Source organism: Puma concolor, chromosome A1, assembly GCF_028749965.1.
Source record: "Puma concolor isolate L17-30 chromosome A1, mPumCon1.1.hap2, whole genome shotgun sequence".
Classification (NCBI taxonomy): domain Eukaryota; kingdom Metazoa; phylum Chordata; class Mammalia; order Carnivora; family Felidae; genus Puma; species Puma concolor.
The window spans coordinates 227,121,232-227,142,105 of record NC_141667.1 but is presented as its reverse complement, the minus strand read 5'-3'; the positions used below and the strand labels follow the sequence as shown (position 1 = coordinate 227,142,105).

Here is a 20,874-nt window from a genome sequence, read left to right as displayed (position 1 = left end):
GAGAGAGAGAACCCAAACAGGCTCGGTGCAGAAGCCCAAACAACCTCAGGACCATGACCTGAGCTGAAATCAAGAGTCAGACACTTGGGGTGCCTGAGTGGCTCAGTAAGTGTCCGACTCCTGGTTTCAGCTCAGGTCATGATCTCAACGTTTCTGAGTTCGAGCCCAGCATCAGGCCCTGTGCTGATAGTGAGGAGGCTGCTTCGGATTCTCTCTGTCTCCCTGCCTCCCTACCCTGCTGGCACTGTCTCTCTCTTTCTCTCTCAAAATAAAAAATAAACTTAAAAAAAAAAAAAAGTCAGTCATTCAACCAACTGAGCCACCCAGGCACCCCATTTAAATCTAATTTTATAATTTTGCAATAGTCGTAAAGGTTAAAGTGTTTAAAAATGTGAAAATATACAAGATCGTTACATATAAAAACCCTAAAATATACTACAAAGCAACTAAAATTAATCAAGTACATCAAGGTTGCAGGATAAAAGATCAGCATACAGAACTCAATAGTATTTCTAAACACTAGCAATGAATGCTCCAAATATGAAATTAAGAATTTCATTGACAATATTATCAAGAGCAAAATACTTTGGAATAAATTTAACAAAATAAGTGCAAGACTTGTACACCAAAAACTACAAAACACTGCTAAGAGGATTTATAAAAGACCTAAATAAGTGGAAAGACATTCTACATTCACAGACTGCAAGATTTTATATTGTTATAATGGCAATATTCCCCAAACTAATCTATAGATAGAAGATAACCCCAACCCAAATCCCAGACAATTATTGTGCAGAAACTGGCAAACTAATCCTAACTCATATGGAAATGCAAAGGAGCCAGAATAGACAAAACAATCTTGAAAAAGACGAACAAAAGTGGAGGATTTACCCTTATTTTTTTTTTTTTTTTGGTTTTTGATTTGTGCTTTGCTTCTTTTATTTGTTCTTCAAGTTTTTATTTAAATTCCAGTTAGTTAACATACAGTTAGTTAACATACATACAGTGTAATATTAGTTTTAGATGTAGAATTTAGTGATTCATCACTTATATACAACACCCAGGGCTCATCACTACAAGTGGCTTCCTTAAACCCATCACCCGTTTAACCCATCCCCTCTTCCCCTCCCAACCTCCCCTCCAGTAACCTTCAGTTTGTTCTCTATAGTTAAGAGTCTGTTTCCCGGTTTGCCCCCCTCCTTTTTTATATGTTCATCTGTTTCTTAAATCCCACATATGAGTGAAATCATATAGTATTTGTCTTTCTCTGACATTTCACTTAGCATAATACTTTCTAGCTCTATCCATGTTGTTGCAAATGGCAAGATTTCATTCTTTTTTTATGACTAATATTCCATCATATATATACATGTGTGTGTGTATATATATAATATACGTGTATATGTGTGTATAATATATGTGTGTATATATATGTATATATAATATCTCATATTTTATTCATCCATAAGATAATGGACATTTGGGCTCTTTCCATAATTTGGCTATTGTTGATAATGCTGTTATAAACATAAACATTGGGGTGCATGAATCCCTTCAAATTAGTATTTTTATATCCTTTCTGTAAATACCTAGTTGTGTAATTGCTAGATCATAGGGTAGTTCTATTTTTAACTTCTTAAACCTCCATACTGTTTTCCAGAGTGGCTAAACTAGTTTGCATTCCTACCAACAGTGTAAGAGGGTTCCCCTTTCTCCACATCCTCACCAACACCTGTTGTTTTCTGTGTTGTTAATTTTAGCCATTCTGACTAGTGTGAGATGATATCTCACTATAGTTTTTATTTGTATTTCCCTAATGATGAGTGAGGTATAACATCTTTTCATGTGTCTGTTAGCCATCTATAGGTCTTCTTTGGAAAAATGTCTATTCGTGTCTTCTGCCCATTTTTTAAAACTGGATTTTTGGTCTTGGGCTGTTCAGTTTTATAAGTTCTTTATATATTTTGAATATTAACCCTTTATCAACTATGCCATTTACAATATCTTCCCCCATTTCAAAGCTTGCCTTTTACTTTTGTTGATTGTTTCTTTCACTGTGCAGAAGTTTTTTATTGATGAAGTCCTGATAGTTCATTTTTGCTTTTGTTTCCTTTGTGTCAGGAGACATATCCAGTAAGAAGTTGCTATGGTTGATGTCAGAAAGGTTACTGCCTGTATTCTCCTCTAAGACTTTGATGGTTTCCTATCTCACATTTAGGTCTTTCATCCATTTTGAATTAATTTTTGTGTATGGTGTAAAAAAGTGGTCCAGTTTCATTCTTTTGCATGTTGCTGTTCAGTTTTACCAACACCATTTGTTGAAGAAACTCTTTTTCCCATTGGATATTCTTTCCCGCTTAGTCAAAGATTACTTGACCATGTCGTTGTGGGTCTATTTCTGGGTTTTCTTTTCTGTTCCATTGACTTATGTGTCTGTTTTTGTGCCAATACCATACTGCCTTCATCACTCTAGCTTTTAAGTCCAGAATAGTGGTGCATCCAGCTTTGCTTTTCTTTTTCAAGATTGCTTTGGCTATTTGGGGTCTTTTGTGGTTCCATACAAATTTTATGATTTTTTGTCCTAGTTCTGTGAAAAATCCTGGTGGTATTTTAATAAGGATTGCATTAAGTGTGTGGATTGTTTTGGGTATGGATATTTTAACAATGTTTGTTCTTCCCATACACGAGCACAGAATATTTTTGATTTCTCTGTATCATCTTCAATTTCTCTCATCAGTGTTTTATAGTTATCAGAATACAGATCTTTTACCTCTTTGGTTAAGTTTATTCTTAGGTATCTTACAACTTTTTGGTGCAGCTGTAAATGGGATTGATTCCTTGAATTTTCTTTCAGCTGCTTCATTATTGGCGTATAGAGACGCAACAGATTTCTGGACATTGATTTTGTATCCTGCAACCTTACTGAATTTGTGTATCAGTTCTAGAAATTTTTTGATGGAGTCTTTGGGGTTTTCTATACAGAGTATCATGTCATCTGCAAATAGTGAAAGCTTGACTTCTTCCTTGTCTGTTTAGATACCCTTTTTTGTTGTTATTGTCTGATTGCTGAGGCAAGGACTTCCGGTACTATGTTAAATAACAGTAGTGAGAGTGGACATCTTTGTCTTGTTCCTGACTGTAGAGGAAAAGCTCTCAGTGTTTCCCCAGTGAAGATGATATTAGCTGTGAGTTTTTGTATATGGCCTTTATTATATTGACATATGTTCCCTCTATCCCTACTTTGTTGAGAGTTTTTATCATGAATGGATCTGTACTTTGTCAGATTCTTTTTCTGAATCTATTGAAAGGATCATATGGTTCTTATCCTTTCTTTTATTAAGGTAGTATATCACATCGATTGATTTGTGAATATTGAACCACTCTTGCAGCTCAGGAATGAATCCCACTTGATTGCGGTGAATGATTCTTTTACTATACTGTTGTATCTGATTTGGCAGTATTTTGTTGAAAATTTTTGCATCCATGTTCAAAGATATTGGCCTGTAGTTCTCTTTTTTAGTGGAATCTTTGATTTTGGAATCAAAATAATGCTGGCCTCATAGAATGATTTTGGAAGCTTTCTTTCCATATCTATTTTTTGGAATAGTTTGAGAATGATAGGTATTAACTCTTCTTTAAATATCTGGTAGACCTGGGATGCCTGGGTGGCTCAGTCAGTTAAGCGACTGACTTCAGCTCAGGTCATGATCTTGCAGTTTGTGTGTTCGAGCCCTGCACTGGGCTCTGTGCTGACAGCTCAGAGACTGGAGCCTGCTTCAGATTCTGTGTCTCCCTTTCTCTGCCCCTCCCCCACTCACACTCTGTTCTCTCTCTCCTTCAAAAATAAATAAACATTAAAATTTTTTTTTTTAAATATCTTTCAGACCTCCCCCCATGAAGCCACCTGGCCCTGGACTTTTGTGTATTGGGAAATTTTTGATTACTTATTCAGTTTCTTTGCTGGTTATCAGTCTCTTCAAGTTTTCTATTTCTTCTTGTTTCAGTTTTGACAGTTTATAGGAATGTATCCATTTCTTCCAGATTGTATGATTTGTTGGGATATAATTTTTCCCAATATTCTCCTATAATTGTATTTCTGTGGTGTTGGTTGTTATTTTTCCTCTCTCATTTGTGATTTTATTTATTTGAGTCCTTTTACTTTTTGATAAATCTGGCTAGGGGGTTATCAATTTTATTAATTTTTTCAAGGAAACATCTCCCGGTTTCATTGACCTGTTCTTTTCATTTCTATATCATGTATTTTTGCTCTAATCTTTATTATGGAAATAATAAGTTCTTCTTCTGCTGGCTTTAGGCTTTGTTTGTTGTTCTTTTTCTAGCTTCTTTAGGTGTAAGTTCATGTTGTTTGAGATTTTTCTTTCTGCGATCCATTTTTCTCTGAAACCACATCTCCACACTTCCTACCTTCCTCTATGTGGCTTCTTCTCTCCTTCTAGTTGTGCACTTTGTTCTGTCAGTCCTCAGGTCATTGTTGGGCATTCAGAATGATTTGATAGTTACCTAGCTGTGTTCGAGGGTCAAGGCAAGCCTAGAGTCCTCCTACTACACTGACATCTTAGCTCCCCCTCATATGTTTCCTGATAACCAAATTTACTACAAAGTTGCAATAATCATTTCAGTTTGGTATTGGCACAAGAACAGACATATGTGGGATAGAATTGAACAATGAAATAGAATTAATAACCCATAAATAAGCCCATTCACAGTTAACGGATTTTCAATAAATCTCAAGAATATTCAATGGGAAAGAAGTATTATTTTCAACAAATGGAACAATAGGAAATTCATTCAAAAAGGAGAATTTGGACCCCTACCTCACAACATACTAAAAAATTAACATAAAATGGATCAAAGACCTAAATGTAAGAACTAAAACTGTAAAACTCTTAGAAGAAAACATGAGTAAATCTTCATAAACTTGGATGAAACAATGATTTCTTTTTTTTTTTAAGTTTATTTATTTTGAGAGAGAGACAGCATGTGTATGCATGAGCGGGAAAGGAGCAGAGAGAGAGGGAGAGACAGAATCTCAAGTAGGCTCTGGCTGTTAGTGTGCAGCTGGATGTGTGGCTTGATTCTCATGAACCATGAGAACATGACCTGAGCCTAAATCAAGAGTTTGATGCTTAACCAATGGAGCCACCCAGGCACCCCTGAAGCAAGGATTTCTTAGTTACAACCCCCAAAATATAACGAATAAAAAACAATTGATAAGTTGTATTTCATCAAAATTAAAATATTTTGCTTTTCAAATGACGCCATCAAGAAATTGAAAATAACAACACATAGACAATGAGAAATGATTCGCAAATTATTATATCTGATTTGTATTTAGAATATATAAAGAACTATTATAACTCAACAAATAAGGCACAGTTTTAAAATGGACATAGGATTTGAATAGACATTTCTCCAAAAATATACAAATGCCCAGAAAGCACATGAAACATATGTTCAATGCAATTATCTTTAGAAAAATGGAAATCAAAAATACAACATGTCATTATTTATCCTCTAGAATGTCTATAATAAAAAGGATAGATACTAAGAAGTATTGACAAGGATGTAGAGAAATTCAAACTCTCATGTACTACTGGTACCAATGTAAAATGATGCAGCCATATTTTGGTAAGCAATTTGCATCTTAAAAAGTCATTTGTAGACTTACTATATGACCTGCAATTCCCATGACAGATGAAATTGTGTACATGTTGTCATTTCTCTTGGTTCAAAAAAATCAAGTGATGCTCTTGTTATAAAACTTCCACTTCTGTTTATTTAGTTTAGGTGCATAGAGTCTCTCAGTTTTCACATCTATAAATGTTAAAATTGAGATAGAACTGATGCTGTATCCTGTGTTATTCTGGAAATAGAACACATGTAATACAAACAATAATATAAATAGCTATACACACATACAAAGTGTACAGGTATACTTGACCGAAATGTTCACAGCAACATTATTTAAAATGGCCAAAAAGTAAAAACAACCCAAACATATATCAATCATGAATGGATTTTTGAAAATGTGGTATATCCATACAATGGAATATTGTTCAGTCCAAAAAATGCTGCACATGGATGAACCTCAGTGAGAGAAGCCAGATATGAACATATATTGCATGATTCTATTTTTGTGAATTTTTTTAAATGGCAAATATACAAAGACAGAAAGTAGACTGGTGGTTGCCTAAGGCTGGGGTTGGTAATTAGAATTGACTGTAAATGGACACAAGGTTTTCTTTTTAGGGTGATAGAAATGTTCTAAAATTAGATTGTGATGATGGTTGTATAGTTCTGTAAATATAATGAAATCCATTGACTTGTACATTTAAAATTAGTGAACACCATAAATGGTGTATACATATTATATTTAAAGCAGTTTGAAAAATACCTCCTGGGTAGAGGGATTATTATATTTGTAGTTATATATATTTTAAGTGTGGATAAATATTTATTGAACAAAGAGTATATATTTATTGGAAATGCATCTTAAAGTGGTGACGGGGACTTTTTTTCCAGTTAATTAGTATACTTCCAGATGATTATCATTTATTTCTAGAATGGGACAGAATTCAGCTTCAATGCTATTCTAATTTCAATATTTATATATGTAAAGGCTGAGAAACTCCACATAAACAAAATGAACTAATCTAGGTTATCACTGGTGATATTACCTAATTGCTCCCAGCTCATGTTGAACTCAACAGAACGACTTGGTATAAAATAAAAGTCCTGGAAAGTACATTTTGTTTAAGGCTAATGTGATAATACTATTCTAAAAGTTCTAGGGGACCTTGAGTGGGTCAGTTGGTTGACCGTCCAACTTTGGCACAGGTCATCATCTCACAGTTCATGAGTTCGAGCCCCACATCAGGCTCTGTGCTGACAGTTCAGAGCCTGGAGCTTGCTTCAGATTCTGTGTCTCCCTCTTTCTCTGCCCCTCCCCTGCTCACACTCTGTCTCGGTCTCTCAAAAGTAAATAAACATTAAAAAATTTTAAAATAAATGAATAAAAATAAAAATTCTACATGATGCTAGGTCTTCACTGTATGACCTCATTCAACTTTTCTTCCTTAAATTTTTTGCATATGAAAAGCATGAATTTGACCAAAGGTCAATAATTGTGATGTTCTTAGTACAGTATAATTTTCCCCTGGCAGACCAAATAGTGGATGATGGACAAATGTAGCATTTTAAAAACTGAGTAATAAATAGATAAAAGTAATTTCTTATTCAGATTTGTAGATACATATGTAGGCTTTATAAGTTCTATATTTCCATATAAAATATTTTATCTGTTCCTTAGCAAATATATATACCCTTAAAAAACATCTATTAAAGTATGAAAAACAATTCCTTTAATATTTCTTACTAGCCTGATTTGGCTTCATTCTTGCCAAATTGATGTTTTTTATATTATAAAGAGGCTAACGGCTGGTTCAGTAAACTACCTCATTTTCTTTTTCTTTTTTTAAATTTACATCCAAGTTAGTTAGTATATAGTGCAATAATGATTTCAGGAGTAGATTCCAGTGATTCATCCCCTACATATAACACTCAGTGCTCATCCCAACAAGTGTCTTCCTTAATGCCCCTTGCCCGTTAAATCCATCCCCCCTTCAGCAACCCTCAGTTTGTTCTCTATATTTAAGAGTCTCTTATGTTTTGTCCCCCTCCTTGTTTTTATATTATTTTTGCTTCCCTGCCCTTATGTTCATCTGTTTTATATCTTAAATTCCACATGAGTGAAGTCATGATATTTGTCTTTTCTCTGACTGACTCATTTCACTTAGCATAATACACTCGAGTTCTATCCACGTTGTTGCAAAAAAGTACCTCATTTTCTATACACTTAATATGCATAACAAGATGGTGGGGTAAAGTTTAACACTAGACACCAAAATAATAATAATTCTTCTTCTTCTTCTTCTTCTTCTTCTTCTTCTTCTTTTTAATTTTAGAGAGAGTGCTTAAGCAGGAGAGAGGGTCAGAGGGAGAAAGAGACAGAGACACAGAAAGAATTCCAAGCAGGCTCCATGCTCAGCATGGAGCCCAACGTAGGGCTCAGTCCCTCGACTCTTAGAATCCCAAGCATGATTCCATGGGCCTGGAACTCACAAAACATGAGATCATGATCTGAACTGATATTAAGAGTTGGATGCTCAACTGACTGAGCCACCTAGATGCCCCCCAAATTATTCTTACAGCAACTGTGTTGCTTTAAGGAAATCTTGGTAAGTCACTTAGAGTCAGGGTGAATCCCCAAGGACATAGGCAAATAAGAGAAAATAAATGAAAAAACACCTACAACATTTTTAATACTGTTACTACATTAGAAATGAGCCAAGGCGTGCTCATTTCTAATGGGGCTTCAGGAACAAAGGAAAGAAGGAAGGAAGGAAGGAAGAAGGAAGGATGGAAGGAAGGGAGGAAAAAGTCAAGATTGGAAACAGGTGGAATGGGGAATGAGGGGCACTGAAAACTTAGAAGGGAGGAAAAGCCAACCAACATGGTAGATTGATAAAGGACTCAGAAGAAAACAGTTTCCTGAGTTTGCATTTGTGGTGGTTTTTGCTACTGTAAGAGACCTACAATTTCCTGAATCCTTCAGTGTAGGTTTCAAAAAATTCTTTGTGTTTTGTTTTTGTTTTGTTTTGGTGAGGGATTTAGAAAAGAGGCTCAATACCCATCTTGTTTACATGGTTCAGAACAAAACAAGTATGTGAATGATGAGGAGAAGATCAATGAACTGAATTAGGGAAAGGAAAGGCCCAGATCCAGATGTGTCCTTGAGACTGTAAATCCTTTGGGAATTTTTGAACATCTCAAAGAGAGTATCAGATTTTTTACAAAAGGTAGAGATGGAGCTCAAGGAAAATGTCAATGTCTTTTGTCAGAAACCAAGAATATACTGGAGTTTGAGCTTCTGTTATACACTGCTTGTCTTTTTTTTTTTTTTAATGTTTATTAATTTTGAGAGCGAGTGTCAGTGGGGGAGGGGCAGAGAGAGAGAGAAAGACAGAGGATCCAAAGCCGGCCACACACTGACAGCAGAGAGCCCGATGCCGGGCTTGAACCCACCAACCGTGAGACCATGGCCAGAGCCAAAGTTGGACGCTTAACCAACTGAGCCACCCAGGCACCCCAACACCACTTGTCTTTTTATAGAAGAAACTGTAAGTGGAATGTGAAAGAACCCCTTGATAAAACACCAAAGCAGTTGCATTTTCAACCTTATTAAAATGTGGCTATATTTAAGTATTTCATGTATACTTGTAAAGGTTTTTCAAGTTCTGTGTAATTAGGGATTGTAAGAATAAAGAGAAGAAGGTATCTTTAGTACTGGTTGACTGTAATACCAGTTAGACACTAGCCCTTTCCCCTTCTTGAGTATGTCACTTATTAAGGAGGCTAAAAAGAAAAATGTGTGATGAACTGCTGGTAAAATCCACTGAACACCAGGGATTCATTTTTGGATATCCTGATGGTCTTGGAGGGATTCGCACTGCAGAACAACCAGCACTTTTCTGGCCATATTCAGGCAATATCAATTGAAAGATCTAGGTCTAGGAGTTCCATCTTCAGCACTCTCAATTCTTGGAACTATCTCATCCCAGCCTGATTGCCCTATAAACTTATGTGATAGCAGATGACAAGGAACACAATATTCAACAAAACAAAGATTTGAATGCATCAGTTCACAGAGAATTCATAAGCAAAGATACTGTTTATGAAATAGAAAGAAAGAAAGAAAGAAAGAAAGAAAGAAAGAAAGAAAGAAAGAAAGAAAAGCCTGCTATTTTGTGAGACTGTAAAAGTACACCAAAGGTTACATTTTTATAGTTAAAAATTTCAAGCAATTCTTTCCAGAAACTTTCTTCCTTGTTCAATAATATTTATTTCCTGAATAGTTTATGTTTCTAGGTCCTTTTTGTCAGTTTGTAGTCTAATTGATGTTGTTTCTTTAAAAATAAAGTCCCTTTTCCTAAAGCAACACAAACTTTAAAAAACATTCATCTGGGGCACCTGGGTGGCACCTGGGTGGCTCAGTCGGTTAAGGGTCCAACTCTTGGTTTCAGCTCAGCTCATGATCTCATGGTTCAGGAGTTCAAGACCCACATCAGACTCAGCACTGACTCTGCTTGGGATTCTCTCTGTCTCCCTCTCTCTGCCCATCTCTGCTCATGTGCTCTCTGTCTCTCAAAATAAATAAATAAACATTACAGAAATTTAAAAAATAGGGGTACCTGGGTGCCTTAGTTGGTTTAGCATCTGACTCTGGCTCAGATCATGATCTCACCATTCATGAGTCGCAGCACCATATCTGGCTCTGCACTGACCTCTCAGAGTCTGGAGCCTGCTTTGGATTCTATGTCTCCCTCTCTCTCTGCCCCTCCCCTGCTCACACTCTGTCTCTCTCTCAAAAATAAACATTAAAAAATTTTTAAATAAATATAAAAAAATGAAATTCAAACATTCGTCAACCTAATATAACTGCAAAGACTTGATGCCATGATTAATATATGAAGATGAGAAATCAGATAAATTTGAATTTATCCATTTTTTCTTACATGCTGTCTGGAACAATTGATATTGTTCTTGCCAACAAAAACCACTATTGGCTATTAAAAAAATCACATTCAGGACAGAATTGGAAGATGAGAATACCTGTGTGCCTGGCTGGCTCAGTCAGTAGAGCCTATGACTCTTGATCTCAGGGTTGTAAGTTTGAGCCCACATTGGGTACAGATATCAGTTAAAAATAAAATCTTAAAATAATAAATAAAATAAAGGAACCAGTTCTGCCATCCAAAAATAAATAAATAAATAAGTTCTTTAATTTACCTATAGACAAGTCCCTATGGTGTCAGATCACAGCATAGCTAAGCATCACTGAACTGCATTTAGTTTCAAGCCTTGCTTGTAACAGTGGGGTTCTTTCTATGCAGTTCTGAAGTGATAGAAATTAAAATGCTAACAATACCCAGTTTTAAACAGCCCACAGAAACTACATATGTATTAAGCCTACTCTCAGAGTCTATAAATTACTCCATCAGAATATATTAAGTAAGGGCTTTGGAATTTAACTCTTTCAGATGAAAACAGTTTCCATCAAATTTTCTAAAAAGTAGGGGCGCCTGGGTGGCGCAGTCGGTTAAGCGTCCGACTTCAGCCAGGTCACGATCTCGCGGTCCGTGAGTTCGAGCCCCGCATCAGGCTCTGGGCTGATGGCTCAGAGCCTGGAGCCTGCTTCCGATTCTGTGACTCCCTCTCTCTCTGCCCCTCCCCCCTTCATGCTCTGTCTCTCTCTGTCCCAAAAATAAATAAACGTTGAAAAAAAAAATTAAAAAAAAAAATAAAAAGTCAAATATGGGGCCATAGTAATATCAATTTTTTGAAGCCCACTGTACAGAAGGTCCTCTGCTGGCCATCTTACCTCCCTCATTTTATTTTACCCCCCAATAAACCAATAAGGAGGCTATCGTCAGATGAAGAAGTTTAATATATTCTAAACAACACAGCAAATGCCTACCAAAGCCAAGATTCCCAAAGATTGTTTTCAGAATTGCTATTTTGTCAAAATTAATGTTTTATTGAATAACTATTACCATATGCTCAGTATACAGTCATATATTATAGTTTCCATATATTACCTTTGAATCCCCCCCCCAAAAAAAAATCATACAGAATGAGGTTTGTTAACATTAACATTAAGTAACATGATCAAAATCTCACAACTAGTAAGTAGTAGAACTATAGTTTAAACTGGAGTTTTTGACTTTAAAAACTTTAGCATTTTCTACTGTAACACAGTACCTTAGGGTTGGTTATCCAGTTCTCAAAAAGTAACATAATTTGGAAGAATCTGAAACATCCTAGGACAGAGAAAATTTCGCCAGGACTACAAATTTGCTGGTTTCTTTGGTTTAGCTCTAAAAACAAATATATACTTAGAATCATGATCTATCTAACGAACTCATGTTTGAATCCTAGCAGTCATACCTACTGCCTACATAATTTTGGGCAATTTACCTTCAATGCTTCAGTTCTCACCTTTGTGTAATTGGGACAACAATAGCTACTTCATAAGACTATGCTAACGATGAAGTAAGATAATATATGCAATGCTCTGTACCTTATAAGAAGCAGCTGACCGGAGTGGTCAAGAGCACAGATCTTGAAACCAGCTGCCTGAGTTCAAAATCTCAGTCCGCCACTGATCACCTCTGTGATCTTGGGGGAATTTACTTTATCCATCTGTGCCACCATTTTCTCACTGGTAAAACAAGGTAATGATCAAACTACTTCATGAGTCGGTATGTGTAAAATGCTTAGGATAAAAATTGTTTCCATTAAATTAAATGTGCCTGGCACATTGTAAGTACTATTTAAGAGGTTGTTAAATTTTAAAAATACACTTTGAACACAGCAGATGCTGAATAAATGGGAGCTATTTTGCCCTGCAATCACTTGGGTGATTTTAAAATGATATACACGTATACATTTCTACCAGTATTTAATTTTTTTATCTTTGGAGAAAATTCCTCTATCGCCATTAAAATAACATGTAAAACTGAATCTGCAGCCCAGAATTATTAGTCTGAGAGCTATCCTAATAAGTTCCCTGAAGTTGGGGAGCGAGGAGGAGAGAGGGAGGTGTTAGGGTGTCTTTCAGATTTGAGGTTAAGCAACTGAACTTGTCTCCAGGTGCTATTTACTGAGATGGGAGGCACTGGAGAGGGTTGCACATATGGGAAAAGAAAGGGAAAGCGAACTAACAATTGTTTAGTACCTTCCAAGAACCGAGCATTATGCTAGGCACTTTGTGTCCGTATTACCTCACATCACTCTCAGAACCACCCTATGGGTATCACCCTCTGATTTATAGATCCGTGAAAATCTCTGAAGAAGTATGTTGCACCACAAAGGCAAGTGAGTCAACTTGTTAAATAAAAGTTTTTTTGCATAAAATAGTAAGAATTTTTTGTTCCCCACCTCCTCCCGCTACCTTTAAGTTCTGAATGTTCATACCAATATTTACATTGGTGTGTTAGCGTAGTCATCACTTTCAACCCAAAGTGACACTTTCCTATCCTCTGTAGTCCTTTAGTACCTCCGTGGACAAAGAACTTTTTGAGATGCCAGGGAAGCTGTAAAAGTTCAGTGACTACTTGGAAATCTGTAATAATTAGATTACTCTGCCCAAAAATGTCATGGGAGTTGCTGTCTTTCTCCAATACTTACATTAGGCACAGCCATACTACCATGGAGCTAAAATTCAGTGTAACCATATTGCACATTAACGTAGTAATGTTGTCTTATATCAATTTCAACGTTGATATAATGTAATTGGTTCCAACTGGAAGCAAATCAAAGTATATGTGTTTCTATTCCAATCTTCTGAATAATGCATGCTATCTGTATTACTTCAAAATTCGGGGAACAAAATGCACTAAACAGAACCTCAAATGGCCAAAAGAATTTGTCTTTTAAGGGTGGTATTTCTGAATTCTCTAACAAAGACAACAACAAAGTTCTGAATCATAGAACCCATAAAGTCTTCAAACAAAAGTACCACCAAAGCAAATTACCCATCCATTTTCCAAATTTACCGTAGTGCAAATATTAGATGGAACCGTATTAAAATGCTGATACAAGCACTTCCATATGGTTCCACTAATAGATCATAAAGAGCACATAGTTCATAAATCTCAGGGAACATTAACTACCATAGTTATTTTAAAAATCCCTGCATTCTTTAAAAGCCCTCTTTTCATTCTGATGGAAAATCAAAAGTGGACACTTACTTTTTATTGCTACTGCTTACTTTTCAAATTATATTACAACATTCTTACAACCAAGCTTTACTAATTATAACAGATGTATTTATGATGGATATTTTTGCTCTTTGGTTTTAAGATCAACTCTTGCTATTGTGACCATCAATGATAAACATATATATATATATTAGGCTCTTGTGAGACTTCACAGTTGTCAGCATCCTTGTGCAGATACTACATTGTGCAGTCCCTATGACCTTGCATTTTAGGCGAGCATTTGTTACCATTCCAGCCCTCACACTGGACATGTGGCAAATATTAGCCATGCATCATGGAAGAAGAAACAAATATATCAAAGAACTCAGATCTCACAGGTCATAACTGAGTGCAATGTATTCACTACATCTCTGTTAAACAACCTGTCCACTAGTGACTCAGTTATTGAATAAAACATGAATTCTGATATCACACCCTGAAGAAAGCATTGCTGTCAGATAGAGACATACCTTAGGATGCATATTCCCTACTTCCTCTCTGCTGTCAGGCTCATCCTGAGCTCCAGCTCCTCTTAGGCAATCTCCACACTACAGTGAAGAGAAAGTTTGCAGGCTTAGCCAGGGGGAAGCTGTAGGGGCCACAAGCACGGGCCCTTCCCTCTACTAAGCTCATCCACCACAGGGGGTGTGTGGTGACTGAGAAGGCCCCATAGCCTGCTGCATCTCAGCTACTAACCCAAAAGCAGCAGAAGAAAACAGACCATAATGTGGAAGAGGAAGATTTTTTTTAATGACATTTTGTTCATAGAGAATTAAAAAAATTAGCATCTTACCCTATGGATCTTTTTGGTTATGTGAGGTTATTTTCCCAAGTGCTGGTGGTAATTGTCCTCTTTATTAATTTTCTGTTGGTGATAATGAATGTGATGGAAAGGCAGGACTGGCAAGACCAGGCCTTTGCATTTGTTAAAGTGCATACATATCCTCTGAATACTTGGAAAAATACAGATTCATCTTCAGTAGGTCTGGGGTGGGGCCTGACATTCCATATTTCTGGCAAATTCCCAGGGGATGCCAATGTTGCTGGCCCACAGACCAAATTTTGAGTAGCACGGAACCAAATCATTTCAAACAGTCCTTATATCCCCTAGGATCTAGGAGAAGAGGAAATATCTAAAAATTATTAATGATTTCATTTATCCTGAAAGCAATAGACAATGAAAAAAATCTAGCTCATTTTATTTTTCATTTATTAGTTTTTCTGTGGAAGTATATGAAATGAAATAGAATTTATTTTCTTAGTGTCTGTGAACAAATTGGGTGTTGGACTGAATAGGCATTTCTCGCTCTCTTCGATCCCCAGTGGCACAGAGAAATGTTGAGCTGCTTCCTCTTGGTTCACCCCTTCTCAGAACTTTTCCCATCTAGTCTTCTCTGCCTCTGCCTGATTGTTTTTTTTTTTTTTTTCCTATAAAGATTCAGGGTTTTTATTGACCGGAGACAGATTATAGCAGGAACGTCCCAGTTGTTTTAGCTTGTGCAGTTGGCTGCATTCTTTTGAAATTAGCTTGGAATTAGATCACTGCTCAAAAGAGCCATAAAAATAATATCAGCATACAATATCTTATTCTAAATTATCAGCCCTGTCTGAATGCTGCAGCCTTGTTTGTATTTTTAACTTTTTATTTTGAAACCAACAGAAAAAGGTGCAAAAATAGTCGACTCATGCACCCTTCACCCAGCTTTCCTCAAGGATAACATCTTGCAAAACCATCTTACCAAAAACAGGAAATTTACACTGGTACAGTAAACTACAAGTCTTAAGTTTGGATTTCACCAGTTTTTACATGCAATCTTTATTTGAAGAAGGCGAGTATACATGACTATGAAATTTATAGATTCATGTAATCACCATCACAATCTGATTGTTAAAAGCTGGTGTCCCCCAGGATTCTGTCCCGAGCCCTAGTCAGCTTTCGTTCTTCACACTGTCCCTGAACCTTGTCATTCATAATTGTGATGTTAACAGTCTTGTATTTGGGTAATTCCCAAATTGATAGCCCTACCTCTCTCTCTTGAGCTCTATTCCTAACCATTTCATGGCCTATTTATGGGCACCCACTGAATATTTTATCGGTGCTTCACACTTAGCATATCCAAAATTGAACCAGTATTCTTTCATTATTAAACTAAATAGTCTGCATCTGTGGGAATAACACCCTGTAGCCCAAGCCAGAATACCCAGAGATGTATCCATCAGCCGTATTTCACCTTCACATAATAAAAACAGCTGACACTCCTATGGCAGTTACCATGTGTCATACACTCAATGTAAATTAGCTCTTTTCATCCTGGGAGCAATCCTAAGTACTGTCAGAAATGGCTCCAAGTTCCCTGAAGCCAAAACTTGGACAAGTTTTAGTGTCCTTTTTAAAGTAAAAACCCGGGGCGCCTGGGTGGCGCAGTCGGTTAAGCGTCCGACTTCAGCCAGGTCACGATCTCGCGGTCCGGGAGTTCGAGCCCCGCGTCGGGCTCTGGGCTGATGGCTCAGAGCCTGGAGCCTGTTTCCGATTCTGTGTCTCCCTCTCTCTCTGCCCCTCCCCCTTTCATGCTCTGTCTCTCTCTGTCCCAAAAATAAATAAACGTTGAAAAAAAAAAATTAAAAAAAAAAAAAAAAGTCAAACTTAAAAAAAAAAAATAAAATAAAGTAAAAACCCAAAAACCAGAAAAAACAAACATCAGGAAATCTTGCCAGATGCTACAACCTGGATGAACCTTGAAGGAAAACATCGTGCTAAGTGAACTAAGACAGTTACAAAAGGACAAATACTTACATGAGGTATTTCAAATAGTTAAACTCATAGAAACAGACTAGAATGGTGGTTACCAGGGTCTGGCAGCAGAGGGAACTGAGGAGTTGCTAATCAGTGGGTATGAAGTTTCGATTATGCAAGACGAATAGATTCTAGAGATGTGCCATGCAACGTAGGGCATAGTTAACAACGCTGCACTGTACACGTAAAGTTTGTAAGAGGATATACTTCATATTACGTGTTCTCATCACAAGAAAATAAAATTAAAAAAAGAAAATTACAAATATCAAAATTAGTATCTACAAAAGTAAATACTTGGACTGACACAAGTGATGGATCCTGAAAACTGACCTTCATTAGTTTCATGACACATCTACCCTCAAAGCAGGTGCTGTTCTTACTTCTATTTTACAACAAGACAATAGAGGCACAGCAAGTTTGCAAATTTAACTTGATCAGGGTCCTCCTGCCATGGAGGTCCCATGAGCCCATGGCCTCCTATATGATCTCTCAACTACTAAACACCCCTGCTTTGTCCATCCTCCACGTTGACCCCAGAGGCATCTGTGCAGGGACCACGTGTCTCTCCTGATCAGAAGCTGTGGTTAGTTCCTCATTACTTATGGAATAAGTGCTCAACTCTTTTGCATGACTTCTGGGCTGTCTCCGGCACTTGATGCCGTGGGATGCTGAAGTGCCCATGGCTCTCCAACACTCCATACTTCCAACTCCTTTCCACATGTCCTTCCTAATGCTAAGACTGCTCTTTGCCCATCCCCTCTACACTCAATGTTCTTTATCATTTTTTCTAAATTAAAAATAGCATTATTAGTTAATTTTAGCTTACAAGAGTAATATATAGTTCAAATGAAAAACAAATTATACCATACAAAAAAGCACAAAGAATTAAATGAAAACCACCAGGTCTGTAACTCCATTGTCTGGGGAGAACCACTATTAACAATTTAGTGTATACAAACTTTCTGTTTTTCCTGCACATCAGTGTGTGCGTGTGTGTGTGTGTTCTAATCTATAAAGTTGGGATATGTTACTATGGTTTTTTTCTTCTATTTTTATCAGTCTACCACTCTCCCTCCAAATATTTTGTTGTTGGTATTTTAATACACATCTCTGATTACTGGGGAAGCCAAGCATCTCTTTATGTGTTTCTTCTACTAAGAACTGCCTATAGACACCTACCCTTCTCTCTTGAGCTTATACTAACGATATTGGCTATGTATGTTACAGTATTTTTTTCAACTTTATCCTTAGTCCTTTGACTTTGTAATGATGTAATTTGGAGTGATGCAATTTCACATACTGTTGGTATGTTAGAATAACAACCATATATTTTTACCTCTGTAGCACCAGAATCCAGTACAATGCCTGCAACAGAATAGGTGGTCAACAAATATTTGTGGAATGAATGTGTGGACTAAAGATACATCACCTCATTTTAGAGTGTCCAGTGTGTTGGGGATAAGGTCTCATCCTCTGATTTCCTTATCCCTTCTCACACAGAACCAACAGCCAAATCCTGTGAATTCTACCTTCAGAATGTCTTTAAACATCCCACCTTTGCCCACTCTAGCTCAGACTATTGTCCTTCCTTACCTGGATTTCTGTTCTAGGCTCCTCTTTCTGGTCACTCTAGCTCCATCTTTTCTCCATCTGTGACCATGGTTTTCTAAAATACAATCCCTTCACTTCGCTCTCCTGCTTAAAATCCTTTAATGATTCCATACTTAGAAAGGGTCTGGAAGCCGCCATTGAATCTGGTTGGATTTCCCATCTCAGCCTCATCTCTCCTCCTTCCCTCTCTTTACATCTTCTATGCTCCAGCCACATTGCATTTTCATTTGTTCCAGAACAGATTACGCTTTCTATACTCTTTGCTTTCTAGATCTATCTCCAAGGCGGCAAGTGCCACGGAGACTTGTCCTTTCCCTACACCAAAATTGTCACTCTACTATCACCACCCACCACCAGCAGTACCACCACTGCCACCCCTGCCTTGGGCACCTCCCTCTAAGTTTCTATACTTGCTCGTTACCTAATACTTCTCCCCTATTCCATTTTCCCGCCTGGATAGGAATTCTGGTTCAGCAATTTCAAAGAAACAGTCAAATATCTCAGGACCTATTATGTGCAAAGTACTGGCTCTATTTATGATCCTCAACTCAGTTTCCAGCTGAAATTTTGAGCACAGCTGAGGTCTGAAAATATATTAGTTATAAAAGTCTAAGAGCTGGGGCGCCTGGGTGGCTCAGTCAGTTAAGCGTCCGACTTCAGCCAGGTCACGATCTCGCGGTCCGGGAGTTCGAGCCCCGCGTCAGGCTCTGGGCTGATGGCTCAGAGCCTGGAGCCTGTTTCCGATTCTGTGTCTCCCTCTCTCTCTGCCCCTCCCCCGTTCATACTCTGTGTCTCTCTGTCCCAAAAATAAATAAACGTTGAAAAAAAAAAAAAAGTCTAAGAGCCTACATGAACTTTTTTTTGTGATTTCAAAATAGTGTAATTTGAGCTCCTCTTCGAACAGGGGATCTGAGAACAAATGGGGAGGTAGATGTCAGTGTTCCCTCAGCCTTGTTAGCTAAGCAGGCAAAGGAGAAGCAGAAATTCTGCTTCACTGGTGATACCTTCTCACTCACAGTGGGACGATATAGTCATCAACCTAGAGTTTTTCGTTCAAACATAATAGACACATATACAAAAATTATTTTGATTAAGCTTTAAAAAATAATACATTCTCTGAATAAGTGTGAATAATCATCTGCCTCAGCAAATTTACAGTCCCTAATTTATTTGTGCCTTCCCTATTCTTGCTGCAACATGCTTTAAGTCTAAATATCAGAAACAAGAAAAGGATTCAATACATGTATATTACTATTCATAAACTCTAAAATGACCATGGCTATAAAATTATAAAGCTTACTGCTTTTCTTTCAAGGAAATGACCACTTCAAGATATTTTAAACATGCCAACAAAAAATACTGTTTCTTTTGTCGCTTCCTGTTGCTTCACTAGTTGCTGAGGATACAAGAATAAAAAACAAAAGCATGTCCTCTCCCTTCAATGGGCTTACGTGAGCTCCCAAATAAAAACCAGTCTGGAAAGCTTTTGCAGAAGAAGGGCCATCAAAAACAAAACAGAGAAATTCAACTTTCAGTCATTTATCAATCACTGAAATACAGTAAGACTTCCCCACAATCTCCATGATTCTCAGACAAGATATTTTTATTTCTCCTTACTTTTTTTTTATTAAAAAAAAATTTTTTTAATGTTTATTTTTGAGACAGAGAGAGACAAAGCATGAACGGGGGAGGGTCAGAGAGAGGGAAACACAGAATCTGAAACAGGTTCCAGGCTCTGAGCTGTCAGCACAGAGCCCGACACGGGGCTTGAACTCACAGACTGCAAGATCACGACCTGAGCCAAAGTCAGACGCTTAACCGACTGAGCCACCCAGGCATCCCTATCCTTACTTTAAAGAAATTGCCAATAGGAAGTTATTTCTAATATGTCATTTATATGCCTTTCCTAATAGAGTTGGCAAGCTAATGTGTTGGAACTTAGAACATCTGGTCAACTTAATCAGTTGGCCACTGAGTGTCAAATTCAATAGAGAAATCAAGCTGTCTATATATTTAGGTGTTCGTTTTATATTCTCCAGGCAATTTTTACTAAAGCAAAAATTTCAAACCCTAATGTAGTATACCATAAGTTTCTTGAGCATAAATATAATATTAAAATAAATTGCAGAGTTTTTTCTTTAAATACTTCCATTTTTCTCTAAACTAAATCAGCTACTGACTTGCTACCAAGGTCATTTGATTCCCATCTTTTTTTCTCCCAAGTGTCAACATCTTGTCCACATCACTATTTATTCAGACTTTAAATAGCAAGAGGGGCGCCTGTTTCAGATTCTGTGTCTCCCTCCCCTGCTCACACTCTGCTTCTCTCTCTCTCTCTCTCTCTCTCAAAAATAAATAAACACTAAAAAAATAAAAAATAAAAAAAAATAGCAAGAGGCTCAGACAGAATGAAAAAGCATATTAATTCATTTTGTCACTTAAAAGCTATTGCAGAAGCTGTAGTAGGAAAAAAAAAAGAATTATTAGGCATGTTGCAATGGAGAGTTTATCTGATGTTTTAGTTTTATACTCAGGATAATTGGCATCGTAGTATTAGCAGACACCTTCAGTGATATAACATATAACAATTTGTCTCCAAATCCTGGTGTGATTTCACCATTGCTTTTT

The 20,874-nt window shown here is 37.0% G+C and overlaps 1 protein-coding gene across 1 annotated transcript in view; it reads right to left on the bottom strand.

Moving 5' to 3' along the window:
* The window catches only part of SPART (spartin), a 90,257-nt gene that overhangs the window by 32,931 nt on the left and 36,452 nt on the right, over positions 1-20,874 (bottom strand). The window lies entirely within an intron of this gene.